This window comes from Malurus melanocephalus, unplaced genomic scaffold (genome assembly GCF_030028575.1).
Source record: "Malurus melanocephalus ecotype Western Australia unplaced genomic scaffold, MMel_1.1 scaffold_111, whole genome shotgun sequence".
In the NCBI taxonomy this organism is placed as follows: Eukaryota; Metazoa; Chordata; class Aves; order Passeriformes; family Maluridae; genus Malurus; species Malurus melanocephalus.
In genome coordinates this window covers 766,602-772,631 of record NW_026623343.1, presented here as the reverse complement: position 1 = coordinate 772,631, position 6,030 = coordinate 766,602, and positions in this window count along the sequence as shown.

Here is a 6,030-nt window from a genome sequence, read left to right as displayed (position 1 = left end):
TCCTCTACCCTATGGTGTTGAATGTACTTCAAGTTTTATTTAGAAATTGTGAAATCAGGAGAGAAGCAATCCAAATAAATTGTGGAAGTCAATCTACAGAAGAGAGAAATAAACTAATGTACATTACATCATGATATCCCCTTTGTTTTAATCTTATATATGTAGGGGTAAGGACAGTATCTATTTATCTTAAGGATTTCCTAATGCAAAATTAGTATGGCAAAATCTCAAAAACATGTAGCAATGAGAAAAATCTGAGATGTAAATTCCAGTGACTGATTTACATTCAATTGACTCCTTTACCATTTGCGTCTCAGATTTTATTTATCCTCTGTCCTACAACTTTTACTACCTGAAGCTTTCTTCCATGTCTTTATGAATAGAGTCATTTGACGTGAGCCAGGCCATWAGCAAACACTCCTACCCAGGGACTAGCGCAGTGCAGGATTTCCTTGGGATGACCACTGAGAGATCCCAGGCTCTGGGAGTCACATCAAGGATCAGCTTGGGCACTCAATTCTATCTCCATGCTGGGCTCAGTCAGCAGAGATGCTGGTATCCTGATTGCTGTTTCCCTGTGGCTTTTCCCCTGTGCAGCCCAGACATGATGGGAGATGCATGGAGGCTGCTTCCCCAGCAGCTCAACAAGCATTCATGAGTTACACACTCAGTCACTTAATCATGCTGACTCGTGGAAGGGTCAGATAATAATCTGACCTTTAAGGAGTAGCTGTCAAAAGAAGGAGGTGAAGACCATCCATTTCCAGAAACAGTGGTATTGAACAGTGAACAAAAAGGTGTTCATCTGGACTGTACAGTGGACTGTATCCTTGAGTTCTCCCAACTTACAGACCTTGTGTTTTTACTGTTATCAGAGACTCCTCGCAGTCTCACSGTCACAGGATCCCACAACTGGACTCACATATTTCATCAAGATTACTATTTATGGAAGATAGTTAATAAACTTATTTGATGCATTAATGTCCTTTTCCTGGGAGAGGCMAATGTAAGTTAGCAACCCTATATGCCATTTTGCACAGCAAACCATAGGTGTTCCAGCAACAAGGGATGTTGCTGGAACATCCCTGTTGATGTTAGGGACCACAGAGCAGTGGCGATCTCTGTTTGGGGACCTTGTGAGAGGACAGACAACCAGTCCGTGCTTGTTCYTCTCCTGCAGCCTCACCTAAGGCAGATGAGTAACAGCCAGCTATTACTGGTGCCATGGAGATGGTGCAAAACAGCTGCTTGAAGACTGAAACAAAGTGGTGGCTTTGTTGCGTGCTGGAGCCGCTGCTCAGCTCTGCACTCCAGCAGGGTTTCAGAGAGATTTCCAACCCCAAAGACCACAGAATTGGCTTTTCAAAGTCATGATTCATGCACACTGAGTAGGAAAAGTAGGACACAACACATGCTCCTATTCTGAAGGATTTCAGTGCCAAGACAGAGTGATCTCTGACCTTTCTTAAATTGTAAATTAACTGTTGKTTTTTGTTTTGCTTGATGTTCCTTTAGGTCATGCAAGGGAATGCAAGAATCTGATCTGAAGAATAAGAATTTAATGGCAGTAGCAAGCAGATGTAGATAATGAAACTCTGTGACAGGGCTACTATTTTCAGAACTGTCTTCTGAAAACATTTTTTTTAAAATTTTAAACACATACTTAAATATATATATATATATACACACATGCACAGACGGAGAAAGCAAGCTATCCAAACTTTAATGAAATTTGGCTATTTCTCTTCAGGCTAAAGAAGAAAAAGGTTGTTTTTTTTTTTTTTCTTTGTGTTTAGATATTCATCTAAGCCTCGGAGAGAGAGAGGATAATCAGGAGTTTCATAGAGTTTGTGGTCCCAACTTCCTTAAAAACATTCMATCAGCCCACTAAAGTAATTGCATTTTCTGAGTCTGTTTTAAATTTGTTAAGATTAGGAGTACAGGCTTTTTTGAAGGAAAGTCCTTTTTCCTCTGTGAAGTGAGTTTCCCTGGATGATATAACATGATTATGCACTACAGGGATAATACATGTTATATGACAGAATAGAGGGTGAAATTAAGCTGCCTTATTTTCTCCATATCAAATAAACATGATTATTATATAAAATTTATCTTAGGAAACTTTCAGTGATTGATCAGTAATCTTTTTAAGATTTCAATGGAGTCTGCTCAGATCACATAAATAATGTTTTATTTTTAAATCTAAGTTATTTTCCAGCTGCATTCTTACGTGTCTGTCACTGTTCAAATGTCTTATTGAGACAGATAAAGCATGATAGCTCACCACATAGATAGTTCTGTGTGTATTTTGTTTTTCTGTCATAGATTATTTTATTGTGAACCCACTKACTTTCTGGCAAACTTTACTACAGTTCACACAGTGCTAATCACAGATTTCTGCACAAAAAAAAATATGATCCTTCTTCACACTAATGGGTAAGTATTAATTTCATGCTCCTTTTTAGAATTTAATAATGTTGCTCTTGCATATAATTTTTAATTTAGAATTTATCTAATGCATATATATATAAATATTTTGTGAGCTTAAGACCTGATTCCATCCTTATCTGTAAAAATGAAWAAATGTTGAAGAATGCAAAATAGTTCTTACTGACAAAGAATTTCTGAAATAAGCTCCAGCTTTGTGTATTGACTTTTAGTGTTGAACAATAGTAAGAGTAAGATAATTCAGCCTTTACAACCAGTACAGAAAGCTGAATCTGTCTCATTTTCAGCATTAGGCAATACATGAAACCCACCTGGGGATCCTGGGAAAGCCCATTCAACACTCATTTTCAGCTTTGTTTTGTTTTTCTCCTCCCACTTCCCAGCCTACATGAACACTGAAGGACATACAATCCTTCTTGTTTTCCCACCTGTAACAAAGTACACTGGAGCAAAAACCCTKCTAGAAGAACTGGGTTACAAATGGTCTCTTAACCCGTTACAGCTGCACCAGACGTATAAATTGGCTCCGTATGCTGTGTTCTTCCACTTTAAATACACTCTACCTTTAGAGGTTACTCTTTAAGCTATCTTCTGTTGCCATAGGCACACTAGGTTGAACAGATCTAGTTAAACACAAACAAGACAAAAATAAAACGTGTGAACCTGTGCCTTGAGAAAAAGACACCCTGCCTTTTCCAAGGATTCCACAGAATGAGCATTTTTGACAATATTTATATATGCTAGGTTTTCAACTCTACCTTGGACCTCCAGCGTACAACGATTCTACACATACACACCCACACTGTACACACATTGGCATATGGTATTTACAGTACACCTTCCATATTATCATATAACTTTCTTATTTCCCACTATGAAACACAGAGAAAATTTATGCYGTGTTGCATACAGTATGCTGTGTTCAAGTGAACTTTACTACATACAAAGTTTCAAGAGCAGGTCTGTGCGAATCATTAACTTTTCAAAAGGCACCAGTTCCCTTCTGTCACTAATGACATGCGTAACAGTTTAATGTAATGCTACTTTTAATTATCAGAGCCCTTTCTTTTAAATATCAAATTTCCCTCTCTAAATTGTCCTGAGTTCTCTTTACAGTCTCATCTGTCACTGTAAATGTCATCACTTTATTCCTCCTTTGGATGCAGTGACAGGCCCACTCTTATCCCCAGCTTTATCTCTTTTTCCATCCTTTATTGTAATACAAAGATCCTTCTTTCATAGTTTACAGCTGTATCCGCTTTCCACACGTGGCAAATGATTGCCTCGGTAAAGGTATTTTCTGTTTCAATCTTGCATTTTCCCAAGGGAGAACAAAAGGGACAAGCTTTCTGGAGTTGGTTTCACTGAGAAAATTGTTTAGAATTGCCTCATTCCTCAACAGATTAACGAATGCATACAATCCCGGCTTAAGTGCTATTGTACAGCACAATTTGTCCATTATACTTTGTCCCTTCCATTTATAAAACCCCCTCACCAATTAAAGTAATACAGCCTTCCAATACCTGCTCCCAATTAAATCTGAGCTGTATTACCTGCCTTGATGCAGCTGGTCACAGATTCCTACCACTTACTAGCATTCATTAGCCCAATTCATTATACAGGGGCTGGTGGCAGGAATTCAAGCTACCGGCTTTATTCAGGGGCCATCAAAATTATCAGCTTTCAGCACAAGGCCCCAATAAGAACAGGATTAAGTGAAGGGAGAGGGAATTCATACAGTAGCGAAATGTCATTGTTTCTACTTTGCTCATGTCTCTTCTAGATCAGTGCATCAGGAGCATCCACTGGGTGTACAAGAGAGACAGCTGGTCACAATTGGAAGAAAGCKTTTTGCTCATTTGCTTTCAATGTAGCTCCTTATTTTGTTTTCCTGTGCCTCTTGCCTCCCAGCCTCCTCGCTCCAAAAGATAGCCTATTGTCTGATCTGGAGCCTACTTACAGATGTGATCATTAACCACTTATAGTCTGGTGCTGCAGACTGGCTTAGTACAATTTAAAGACAATCTTTAACTTATTGAGATGAAAAAACCCTAATTTTTCTGGCAAGCTGAAAAACTGCTGAATTGCTGAGATTTTACTGTGCAGTGTAACAGGGCTTTTCCAGCTTGTACTATCACCCTGCTAGGTGATAGTGTGAGGTGGGGCAGGTTGTGTAACAGGAAAAAATCATCTGTTGTTCTGAAGTGGTTCAGATGTCAGTGCTTACTCTGTAGCTACAGCTTTCAGATTTTACTGGATGTTCGTGATTGTAAGACAACTGGCCATATCTCAAGCTTTGGGGCTGTCACAGGAAAAGAAATTGTGGCAGGGAAAAAGGGAGATTAGTCTTGCCTGGTACTCAGAGGTGGCATGGAGCTRTTCTGCCCCAGCACTGCACACTCCAAAGAACGCTGTGACCATGTCATGGCTTGATGCTGGCCTGTCTGAGGATAGTCCAAGCAGGGAGATTAAAAAGAGAGGAGAAACAATAATATTGCCTGTGAATACAGTGAAGGTAGAGGCTTGAAAAATTCAATCTACACAATTTTTGGACCAATTTTGAGCTAATTCTTTACTGCAAACACTCATCTCTTATCAAGGATCAGCAACATATGCACATCCATAGCATTTTTTAAGGTGGTGGAGGATGTATATTAGTGTTTTCCTCTCAATTAACTTCTAGGCAATTTTCCCAGCTAAATACATAACATCTTTGGCAACATGCCAACCAAAACCTTAAGACCCAACACTAAATTCTGTACTTATACAGGCAGCTTAGATTTTCATGCCGTGAACTGGAAGAATGCCAGTAGCTCCCACCATAAACCTAGCAGTAGGAACACTATATATATTTTTTTATCAAGAAATTCTACTTTACTTTTCTAAGACCACTTGAAAACTGCACCATTTTAATGTTCCTTTAGCACAAAATAAAAGAAAGATTTAACCTGCTATTAAATTAACCCAATTAGCCATTTATTTCATGTAACCTTACACTTCTGATGGCATTAAATCAAACACACCAACATGTGGATTTTTTCCCCCCCCCTTTTTTTTTTTTTTTTGTGAATTATGGTAATTACACACTGCCCGCTAGACAATAAATTTCTCGCTAGCCTTTTGCCCTGTGTTCTTTCTCTCTGGAACAGGATTATTAGAACAGAAGCATTTCAAGACCCCTCCTCATATACCTTGTATAACACTGTATTGGAGCAAGATGGAATACTTATGCACCTTAAGGCATAAAATAAAATAATCAAAAAAGAAGGAGAGAAAAAGGGGGGGGGTTAAGAAAATGCAAAAAGAAAAATGCAAAAAAAGAAAATGCAAAAAGAAAAATGGAAAAGGGAAAAGAAAAGAAAAGAAGATGAAATATTTACAAAGGGCTGGCTTCCAGGCATGATAAACCGAAGTGCTGGTGAGAGTAGATTCCTTCATATGATCACATGTGTTGTCCCTGTCATTTAACTCAGACCATGTACCACAGACCACTGTTAGTTGGATTTTATACTTTTTTCCAATATCAGTTTTTTGGTGGGAGTGGGGAAAAGAAAACTCAGTTAAAAGAAAAAAAAAAAAAAA